At 45.2% G+C, this 11863-nt stretch overlaps 1 protein-coding gene and 1 pseudogene across 21 annotated transcripts in view; both read left to right on the top strand.

The window, feature by feature from the left end:
* Positions 1 to 2982: 2982 nt before the first annotated feature.
* Positions 2983 to 3935, top strand: LOC147357174 (uncharacterized; annotated as a pseudogene).
* PPFIA4 (PPFI scaffold protein A4) overlaps positions 3085 to 11863 on the top strand; it is a 52561-nt gene continuing 43782 nt past the window's right edge. For 8 of the 21 annotated variants that reach the window (XM_086345809.1, XM_086345814.1, XM_086345819.1 and 5 more), the window contains exon 1: positions 3085 to 3243. The gene's annotated coding sequence lies outside the window, so the exon portion shown is untranslated. Of the gene's footprint in view, positions 3244 to 4533; positions 4575 to 11863 lie in introns of all 21 variants that reach the window. The other 13 variants (XM_086345812.1, XM_086345810.1, XM_086345808.1 and 10 more) reach the window with 7 other exon arrangements.

The raw sequence follows: 11863 nt of genomic DNA, 5'->3' as shown, positions 1-11863 counted from the left end.
GAACTTTTCATAATGTCTCTAGTTCTCACGACCCCACAAGGTGGGTGATACTGTTCCTATTCTGTGGCTGAAAAACGCAATCAGTGACTTACCCAAAGCTATCCTGTGCTGTGGCTTAAGTTGCTCAGTTGTGTCTGACTCTTTGCGACCCCCATGGACTGTAGCCCGCCAGGCTCCTCTGTCCATGGGGATTCTCCAGGCAAGAATACTGGAGAGGGTTGCCGTACCCTCCTCCAGGGGATCTTCCCAACCCAGGGATCAAACCCAGGTCTCCTGCATTGCAAGGAGATTCTTTACCACCTGAGCTACCAGGGAAGCCCACCAAAGCCATAATACCCAATAAATGGCAGAGCCAGGACTCTGACCCTTTGCTATGCCACAATTAAAATGGTCAGTCTCATTATTTTTATGGTAGATGTCAGCAAAGGGAAGCAGGCAAGTGAACACAGACGGAAAAAATAAAAGGATGAATAAAAAGGTGATTGTGGTAAACCTTATCCCTAATCAGCCTAAATAGTATATAAGATCCATGAAAGAATCTTATAAATACATGTTTCTAAGTAAAATGTAAAACCATTTAAGTTACTGCAGGAAGAATAGCGATTAAATTGTTAAAAAGGCATTTATTATGCTGAAGGTCCTTTAAAAAATGCATTCCCATATGGGAACCAGACTTCAGCACTCTAAGAATTTAGTGCCTCCTTTGTTGTGCTCTGCCCTGTGCTACCTATCAGAGCCTGGTCTTTTCATCCCTGCAAAAAAACTAATGTCCTCTTGGTGAGAGGACTTGCTATAGCCTGTGTACTCTGAGAAGAAGATCATGTTTTTGTTTTGTTTTTTGCTAACAAGATAACTTTGCTGTTTGTCTCCTGCCCCGCCCCCTACCCAAATCAGCTGGGGGAGGGAATGGATGTTAGCTAGATATTGCCACAAGGTGGGCATTAAGACCATATTCCTTAAACATGAAAATCCCACGGGGGCAGTACAGTCCTGCGCTTGACTGCTAAATGAATGTTGTTTTTTCCTTACCATTCTCCCTACCCCCTGCTATTTACAGAGTGTTCTTAGGAAGGATCTGCTTAATACTGGTGCTAATAGCTAACCTTACCCCACAGTGAAGTGGGTACTAAAGCTGTTCATGCAGAAAGTGAGCTAGGTCAGTGAAAAACAGAATTTGGGCATTTAAATGATAAAAAAAAAAAAAAACCCAAGGACAATAAGCACCTTAGAGATTTCTACAATCAAAAATTGCCTCTGAAGCAGAAGGAGAGAAACACACAGTTCCTAGTGTCCTTATAAAATGCCATGGAGCAGAAGGGAGATGTCTAGTGAATTTTGTGTCCCCTATTTAGGAGTTACTTTTAAAAGGGGAGTGAAGTAAAATTGGCTTAATAATTGTGTCCTGACTGAACTTCCTGGTTTTTGTATCAAACTCCATGGTATGATAGATACAACATTAAACATTGCCTCAGCTTTTCTCTTAGTAAAACATTAACACTTGGTAAAGTATGTTATACTTTACCTCTGCATTGACTGAGTTGCGTTTTAGTGAAAGGATATAAAGTGTCTCAGGGATTTCCTTTTGATGGGAACTGAAACCATCTGGAGAAGAGTTGGAACTTTCTGGACTGCTTTTATAAAAACTGCTATGTACTTTCCACTTCTTTAAATATGTACCTTGAATTTGCTTGGAGGGTCAGACAAACAAAATATTCAGGTTCATTTCTTACCCCTCAAGTAAGTCAGAATTACTCAGATTTTCCTTCCTTCTACCAATGACATAGAATTAATTAAGCCAAATGGTGAATATATTGGAGGAAAGAAAAAAAATGGTTATACATGCCATTGATGTCAACTACAGCATTTGTTGCTGATATAGAACTTGTGTGTTTATAAGTCTGTACATGTTCAGTTCAGTTCAGTCGCTCAGTCGTGTCCAACTCTTTGCGACCCCATGAATCACAGCATGCCAGGCCTCCCTGTCCGTCACCAACTCCCGGAGTTCACTCAGACTCAGGTCCATCGAGTCAGTGATGCCATCCAGCCATCTCATCCTCTGTCGTCATCCCCTTCTCCTCCTGCCCCCAATCCTCCCAGCATCAGAGTCTTTTCCAATGAGTCAGCTTTTCCAATGAGGTGGCCAAAGTACTGGAGTTTCAGCTTCAGCATCATTCTCTCCAAAGAAATCCCAGGGCTGATCTCCTTCAGAATGGACTGGTTGGATCTCCTTGCAGTCCAAGGGACTCTCAAGAGTCTTCTCCAACACCACAGTTCAAAAGCATCAATTCTTCGGCGCTCAGCCTTCTTCACAGTCCAACTCTCACATCCATACATGACCACAGGAAAAACCATAGCCTTGACTAGAAGGACCTTTGTTGGCAAAGTAATGTCTCTGCTTTTGAATATGTAAAATCCTTACATTTCTAACAGTGCTTACTGGGCAATGTAAAGGACTGAATAGATACTGTGATGAAACTTCACAAACCAGATGGGAAAGATGCATTAATTGTCACAGGGTATAGGGTACGGTGCAATTAAAAGAAAATGGTCAGATTTAACCAAAATTTGGCATGAATTTTGGCATTTAAAACTGTCTTACTATTCTGTACATACTATAGACAAACATTTCATTTTATAGTAACAGTGTTAGCACAGCCAAGCGACACAATTCACTTAAGCTTGCAGTATGGAAATTTATCTTGCTTTCAAGTTTCTCCACTTAAAAAATGGGCGCAACCAAAGGACGAATAATAAATGGGCAACAGAGTGTGAAAGGCAACAAATCATTGGCAAACAATTACAAGGCCAGTACTGAGACCAATTTAGGGAGGAGGTGGTTAGAGGCAAACGTAGGTTCAAAGGGTACGTGCTGCACCTCACTGGGATGGAGGCAGGGCTCCCTTGGGCCCTAAAACTTGACTGGCGTTGGGTAAAAATCTGGCTCCCCGCCACCTCACGAGATACTCTCCCGGCCGAGCCAAGATGGCGCGCAGCCCCAAGCGGCTCCACGTCACGAGGGAGGGAGCGCCGGGGCAGGGGCGTGGCCTCGAGGGGGCCGGCTAGCCCCGCCCTTGAGGTGGGGCCGGGGGCCGTCCGCAGAAGGCGAGGGCGGGGCGCTTCGGCTCGGGAAGGCTGCGGCTGCCTAGGCGCCTGCTCCGCTCGCGAGGCCAAGTCCGGCGCCTCCAGGCCGGGGCGGCTTCCTGCGCAGAGCCAAGCTGCCCGGCCTTCGGTGAGTGCAGGCAGGTGAGCCTCCAGAGCCCGGGGTGCGGGAGGGATTTCTGTTTTTCCCACCTCCAGCTCCCCTCACAGTTTGGGAAGGAGGTCTCAGTCTAGCGGTTCTTGGGAAACAGCACCTTTTACTCAAACGTGTCTCTCCGGTAGATACTTTTCCTGCCGCCCCTCACCAGCCTTTGCAGCGCCCTGTGCCCTTGAGGATGAGAATGAGAGGACGATGCCCGATTTGTGGGGAGTGCTTGGAGTTCGCCCTCAGCTCCATCAGCTCCGGGCGGGGAGTCTGAGTTGGCAAGTCTCCCAGGGGGAGCTGGGTGGACCGCGCCCCCGTTTCCCATGCAGAAGAGTCAGAGAAGAAGCGCCGGGGCCAGCTCCGCTGCTTTGGCACGGTCTTCGTTCTTCCAGGGGTTCTTATCCCCTCACACATTGCTCATAACAGCCGTTCTTAATATTGCTCACTCTCCATTCCTCGAACTGCCAGTCTCAGGTTGTGCCAGAGATGCCCACATTTCTGCAGTGCCAGGGGCGGTGGAGTGGAAGGAGCAGCCAATTGGAGGTCTATTGAAGGTGGGGTTCAGGATGGGAGCAACCATAAAATAGGGCTGGGTAGAGATTCCTGAGCGGGGAGAGTAGGAGTGGGGAATTGACTTTCCACTACGCAGTTGAGCTGTTTTCCAGTACAGTTTGGTTGTGAGTGGGAAAAGAGAGGTCTGATTGAAGGACTTGGAAACGTGATGTGGCTGGGTTTTTGTTTTGAGAAGGGGGTGCCAATGTCACCTTTAAGGAGAGGTATGCTGGTAGAGGGGTAGGGGTATTGAGACTGCTGTCCTCTGGTGAGCAAGTGGTTAATGAGGCTGTCCTTAGCATGGAGATCCTCTCCTGGTGGGATCTTAAGGGGCGCCTCCAGTAGCCCCTTTTGGGTTCTTCCCTCAATCTTCCCAGTTGGAACTGGCACCTAGTACTTTGTTCAACATCCAACAAATATTAATTGGGCATCTACTGTAATGCCAGACACCATGCTAGGTGCTAAGTCTTCTGAAGGCAATTTAGGGCCATGGAGCACCTGAAAGGTACACACAGCAGACACCCTGTTAACAGATCCATTCCTCCTCCCCCACCACCAGCACCAATTTTGTTACACTGCTATTGGATTATGAAAATATCTGGGTCCACATCCTTTTAAATAACTGTCCTACCTGGATTCCAACCTGTCCACTCTCTGCCACTAATAATTAGCCAGGCAGTCCCAAGGAAAGCTACCTTAAAAAAGTGTTTGAATGATTTTCTTTGGCTGTTTTCTAGGACTTTGCCCTGAGATGTGAGGAGGCTGCCTGGATTAAGAGGTACCGGGAGATGAGACAATGAATGGCACAATGGTTATTGAAGGCCAAGAATGCACTAGACACCCTCCACAATGAGAGACACCATCTCTGAAAGATAGAAGAATGGGTGTGGGAAGAGGGTGGGGATGTGAAAAGGAAATCTCATCCAGTGGTATCAGGGCATGTGCTGCTGAGCTTGTCATGATGCTAGAACTGTGGCATGTATAAGGAAGGTCTTGCAGCTGGATGATAAGGAGGGATTGGATAGGCAGGGAAGGGCAGGCAGCCAGGACACTGGGTCTCCTCTCTAGGTTGATTGCTGAAATCTTAGAGATTGAAATAGTTGTCAGGGATTGCTTATGGGTCCTTTCAGAGCCACTGAGGACAGCAGGGTGAGAGCTAGGGAAGAGGGAGAGTAGTCAGCTTTGGGGGCAGTGAAGCATGGTGAAAACTCAGCAGGGCCAGGGAGGTGGAGGTCAATGGGGCTTTAGGATATGGGGGAGACAACTGAAGTCTTTCTGTGCCAGGGATACTGTACTCTGTGGCTATATGCCCTTGGATGAGTTGATATAGAAACAAGGTGTGGTTTCTAAAGTAGTATGAAGTTATGTGTGGGGTGTGTGTGTGTGTGTGTGCTGGAGAGGAGGAGTTGGTAGGGAGCAGGGAGCTGCCTCAGAGTTTAGGTTCTGGGTAGGGAATTGGGAGAAATAGAGGAAAGGGAGTGGGGTCAGAGGGAGGGACAAATATATATCGCAGCCGCATGAAGTCACCATGTGTCCCCCTCTGGCTGCTAGCTCACTAAGTATAATTAGCTCTGGGGGACATGCAGTGCTGGCTCCCAGGAGCGTTGCACTTGAGATGGCCACCAGAGTAAAGAGTACTCAGAGGGGTGCTGATGCTGGGCGGACTCTGAGAAGGGGTCCTTCTAGAGGAATTTGCTGAACTGGGAGGGGCCTTTGGAAACTGAGAATGTCATGGGGAAATAGCATTGAGGGAAGGAGCTCTAAGCCAGCTTCGTATGAAACTCCAGGGCTGGCAGAGCCTGAGGATCTGGGCTGCTGGTTCACCACTCACACAAGAAGCATGATGGCTGCCCAGCTTGTGGCTCTGCTTTCAGAGAGCGTTGGGAGCTGTGCCCCCACCTCCCTCAAGCACCTTCTGTTCCCCCAGGTGAAGTCAGTTCTAGTCCAGAGAAGCATCTTGCATGTCAGTCAGGGGTCTAGAGGCCTTGGCTGGGGTTGTCTCCTTCCCAAAGAGCTGAGGGAGAAACCATCACTGGTGAACTCGGTCACTGCAGGTGGTGCTCAGTGCTGAAGCCCAGGATGTGCTGGAGACTGAATACTTGATTACATGCTACTCCATATGTTTTCCTTTCTTCCAAGTAGGCTGTGAATTTCTTAAGGGTTTAGATTGTATCTTATTTGCCTTTTGTATCCATAACAAAAAGTAATCTACTGCAGAATAAGAAATCTACTCATAGTAATCATTGGATTGAATTAAAGAGGTCTATCTGCAGATCCCCTGGGTTCAGTGAAGCCTTGAAACTAGATATTTTTAACCAGGAGCAGAAGATCCTCTGGGCACCCAATACAGTGGTGTTACATTAGTGGAGGAATTAGATTCTATAGTCAGTAAAGGGAAAATTCCTAAATCTCCCATAAAGCATGGTAGGTGGTTTAGGTTTATATCTCTGAATAATAATACTAATGTATAGACACAGTATACATTATATAGTAATTATAAAAATGTATAATGTATACAGTGATTTAAAAGAATACTTAGTTACAAGTATAATTTTGTTGCTAAGTCTCTGATGAAAATAGCTGGTTTGCAAAGAGACCTCTGTCACTCACTTGGGCTTCCCTGGTGGCTCAGTATTCTTTTCTGCGAAATCCCATGGACAGAGGAGCCTAGAAGGCTACAGTCCATGGGGTTGCAAAAAGTATGACATGACTTAGCAGCTAAACAACAATTGCTCACTTTGCCCAGCCATTGTAGTTTTATTTATTCTGATAAATTTATTCTCATAAATGCATGTCTGATGTGACTTCATAGCCACTGCCCTTTGATAGATAACTTTCATTTTAAAGGAGAGATAGGTTTCCATTCAGTTTAAGAAAAAACTTCCTTAAGACAATGAGGGCTTCCTCATTTAGTAGTGACCTCTGTATTCCTGAAGGATAATCAAAGAAAGACTGACCTGTCAGGGATATTTTGGGAGGAACTCACTTCCAGCATGGGAGATTGGCCTGCATGGCCTGAGAGAACCTTTCAAATAAGAACCTACAGTTCCAAGTGGGGGCAGGAGTGGAGGTAGGCATGGGCACTGGATGATAGAGAGTCTTCAGTTCGGTTCAGTTCAGTCGCTCAGTTGTGTCCGACTCTTTGCGACCCCATGGACCGAAGCACACCAGGCCTCCCTGTCCATCACCAAATCCCGGAGTTACCCAAACTCATATCCACTGAGTCAGTGATGCCATCCAACCATCTCAACTTCTGTCATCCCCTCCTCCTCCTGCCTTCAGTCAGCATCAGGGTCTTTTCCAATGTGTCAGCTCTTTGCATTAGGTGTCCAAAGTATCGGAGTTTCAGCTTCAACATCAGTCCTTCCAATGAACACTCAGGACTGATCTCCTTTAGGATGGACTGGTTGGATCTCCTTGCAGTCCAAGAGACTCTCAAGAGTCTTCTCCAACACCACAGTTCAAAAGCATCAATTCTTCGGTGCTCAGCTTTCTTCACAGTCCAACTCTCACATCCATACATCCGCTGGAAAAACCATAGCCTTGACTAGACGGACCTTTGTTGGCAAAGTAGCGTCTCTGCTTTTTAATATGCTGTCTAAGTTGGTCATAACTTTCCTTCCAAGGAGCAAGTGTCTTAGTTTCATGGCTGAAGTCACTATCTGCAGTGATTTTGGAGCCCAAGAAAATAAAGTCTCTCATTATTTCCACATCTATTTGATATGAAGTGATGGGACCAGATGCCATAATCTTAGTTCTGAATGTTGAGCTTTAAGCCAACTTCTTCACTCTTCTTTCACCTTCATCAAGAGGCTCTTTAGTTCTTCCTCACTTTCTGCCATAGGGTGTTGTCATCTGCATATCTGAGGTTATTGATATTTCTCCCGGCAATCTTGATTCCAGCTTGTGCTTCATCCAGCGCAACGTTTCTCATGATGTACTCTGCATATAAGTTAAATAAGCAGGGTGACAATATACAGCCTTGACATACTCCATTTCCTATTTGGAACCAATCTGTTGTTCCATGTCCAGTTCTGACTGTTGCTTCCTGATCTGCATACAGATTTCTCAAGAGGCAAGTCAGGTGCCTGGTATTCCCATCTCTTTAAGAATTTTCCACAGTTTGTTGTGATCCACACAGTCAAAGGTTTTGACATAGTCAGTAAAGCAGAAATAGATGTTTTTCTGGAACTCTCTTGCTTTTTTGATGATCCAGTGAATGTTGGCAATTTGATCTCTGGTTCCTCTGCCTTTTCTAAAACCAGCTTGAACATCTGGAAGTTCATGGTTCATGTATTGCTGAAGCCTGGCTTGGAGAATTTTGAGCATTACTTTACTAGCATGTGAGATGAGTGCAATTGTGCTGTAGTTGGAACATTCTTTGGCATTGCCTTTGTTTGGGATTGAAATGAAAACTGACCTTTTCCAGTCCTGTGGCCACTGCTGAGTTTTCCAAATTTGCTGACATATTGAGAGCAGCACTTTCACAGAATCATCTTTAAAGATTTGAAATAACTCAACTGGAATTCCATCACCTCCACTAGCTTTGTTCATAGTGATACTTCCTAAGGCCCACTTGATATCATATTCCAGGATGTCTGTCTCTAGGTGAGTGATCACACCATCATGATTATCTGGGTCATGAAGATCTTTTTTATACAGTTCTTCTGTGTATTCTTGCCACCTCTTCTTAATATCTTCTGCTTCCTTTAGGTCCATACCATTTCTATCCTTTAATGAGCCCATCTTTGCATGAAATATTCCCTTGGTATCTCTAATTTTCATGAAAAGATCTGTAGTCTTTCTCATTCTATTGTTTTTATCTATTTCTTTGCACTGATCACTGAGGAAGGCTTTCTTGTCTCTTCTTGCAATTCTTTGGAACTCTGCATTCAAATGGGTATCTTTCCTTTTCTCCTTTGCTTTTCACTTCTCTTCTTTTCACAGCTATTTGTAAGGCCTCCTCAGACAGCCATTTTGCTTTTTTGCATTTCTTTTCTATGGGGATGGTCTTGATCCCTGTCTCCTGTACAATGTCACGAACCTCTGTCCATAGTTCATCAGGCACTCTATTAGATCTAGTCCCTTAAATCTATTTCTCACTTCCACTGTATAATTGTAAGGGATTTGATTTAGGTCATATTTGGTTTGGATCATCCTGAATGGTCTAGTGGTTTTCCCTACTTTCTTCAATTTAAGTCTGAATTTGGCAATAAGGAGTTCATGATCTGAGCCACAGTCAGCTCCCGGTCTTGTTTTTGCTGACTTCATCTTTGGCTTCAAAGAATATAATCAGTCTGATTTCAGTGTTGGCCATCTGGTGATGTCCATGTGTAGAGTCTTCTCTTGTGTTGTTAGAAGAGGGTGTTTGCTATGACCAGCGCGTTCTCTTGGCAAAACTCTATTAGCCTTTGCCCTGCTTCATTCTATACTCCAAGGCCAAATATGCCTGTTACTCCAGGTGTTTCTTGACTTCATACTTTTGCATTCCAGTCCCCTGTAATGAAAAGGACATCTTTTCGGGGTGTTAGTTTTAAAAGGTCTTGTAGGTCTTCATAGAACCATTCGACTTCAGCTCTTTCAGCCTTACTGGTCAGGGCATAGACTTGGATTACCATGATATTGAATGGTTTGCCTTGGAAATGAACAGAGATCATTCTGTTGTTTTTGAGATTGCATCCAAGTACTGCATTTCGGACTCTTCTGTTGACTATGATGGCTACTCCATTTCTTGTAAGGGAGTCTTGCCCACAGTAGTAGATATAATGATCATCTGAGTTAAATTCAGCCATTCCAGTCCATTTTAGTTCTTTGATTCCTAAAATGTCGACATCCACTCTTGCCATCTCCTGTTTGACCACTTCCAATTTGCTTTGATTCATGGACCTAGCATTCCAGGTTCCTATGCAATGTTGCTCTTTACAGCATCGGACCTTGCTTCTATCACCAGTCACATCCACAACTGGGTATTGTTTTTACTTTGGCTCTATCCCTTCATTCTTTCTGGAGTTATTTCACCACTGATCTCCAGTAGCATATTGGGCACCTACCGACCTGGGGAGTTCTTCTTTCAGTATCCTATCATTTTGCCTTTTCATACTGTTCATGGGGTTCTTAAGGCAAGAATCCTGAAGTGGTTTGCAATTCCCTTCTCCAGCGGACCGCATTTTGTCAGAACTCTCCACCATGACCCGCCCGTCTTGGGTGGCCCTACATGGCATGGTTTAGTTTCAGTGAGTTAGACAAGGATGTGGTCCCTGTGATTAGATTGGCTAGTTGTCTGTGGTTGTGGTTTCAGTCTGTCTGCCCTCTGATGCCCTCTCTCAGTGTCTACCATCTTACTGGGGTTTCTCATACCTCAGACGTGGGGTATCACCTCTCAGCCGTTTCCCACTCCACCACCACGCAGCCTCGCTCACCACTGTGTGGAAGAGGATTTTCCTATGTTTGGCTTCGAGGATAGCTGCTAAGAGGAAGGTCAGGCAAGGAGTCTGGCCTGGGCTCTTCCTTCAGGAGTGAGCATTCTGGAAGACTTAGTGGGTGACTGCTGCCATATCTGATGCCCTGGGCTTGGGAGGCTAGGCAGTGAAGCTCTGATGGTTCGTAGTAAGTAGAAAGATGGGCTAAGCCTAGTTCCTTGCCTTGAACTCACACTAGGCCAGTTGTGGAGTACCCTAAAATTTTGGTCCTTGTTTGGGGCAGAGCACATGAACAAGTACAATTTTTATTCCTTCATTATTATTCTCATCCTTCCCTCCTTTCCCTCTCATACATTCTCACTGAAGTTCAAGACCACATATATACTTATACTCTCTCATGATCAGCGATATGCTTTCACGATCATGCACGCATGCAAAACTCTCACAGCAGCTGTATGCTCTTATGAACATACATACTTTCATGACTCCCAGATGCATTCTCATGATTGCACACACATGTATTTTCATGACCAGTCATGAGCCCTGACATATACTCGTGATCACACACATCCACACAGTCTCACCATTTTACATGCCCACTCATCTTCTCTCATGCACATGAACTCAGGACCCCATTCTCACGACCATACTCATATACACACACATACACACAAGCACATATCTCTTTCAATATTATACATGGACACCACAAATTCTCATGACTACACTTACACACTCTGTTGTGTGAATACACATGCCTCCCCCCACCATATTCTATTTTGTGTCTGCACATACCCCCAACCCCACACACACTTTCGTGACCACCTGCAATGCACACTTTTTATTGTGCCTACATTTCTCTGGGCAGTTCTGTGCGCTCTGGATCTTTCACACCCCAGCATCTGACAGTACTCCCTTCTGATGTTCCTTATTACCCCTGGACAGTTGTTTTCTGCTATGTGGTAGCTCCCTACTTCTTTACTGACTGAGCCACCAGGGTGGACTGAGGACATATATGCGTTAATCAGTGGCTCTGATTAGCAGAAGATGGTTGGGGTTGCTGTACTTATGATGTAAATTCAGCCGAAGCCAGGTGCTATGTTCAGTGGTGCAGCCTATCTTAACTTTTGTAAATAAATTATCTCTATTAGACATTTGGGGTTTCCCTGGTGACCCAGTCAGTAAAGAATCCAACTGCAATGCAAAGAATTGAATGCCAGTTCAATCCCTGGGTCAGGAAGATCCGCTGGAGAAGAAAATGGCAACCCACTCTAGTATTCTTGCATGGGAAATCCCATGGACAGAGAAGTGTGGTGGGTTATTGTCCTTGGGGTCGCAAAGAGTCAGACATGATTGAGCAACTAAAGCACCACCGTTAGACCTTTAGAGTGTGGCCCCCAGTGTGTCCTGTGTAGCCTTCCCAGGTCCTGTTCTATTGCACTGATGTGCTGCCTCTTTGAGAGAATGTGTGTTTATTTTAGCAGAGGTCTCTGTAGACAATACTTACCAGAGATCTTCTAACCTCTTGTTAGACTTGGAACCCTTTGATACAAATGAAACCTTAATCCGAAATCCAGTAAAATTCACAGATTTGGAGTTGATGAGATTAAAAAAAGAAAAGAGAGTTCAGAGCCCTTTGCATTTGTCT

This window comes from Bos grunniens, chromosome 16, assembly GCF_055505025.1.
Source record: "Bos grunniens cultivar Pamir isolate PY7600 chromosome 16, Bosgru_T2T1.0, whole genome shotgun sequence".
In the NCBI taxonomy this organism is placed as follows: Eukaryota; Metazoa; Chordata; class Mammalia; order Artiodactyla; family Bovidae; genus Bos; species Bos grunniens.
The sequence above is the reverse complement of the archived record's forward strand: the minus strand, read 5'-3'. Positions and strand labels throughout refer to the sequence as shown.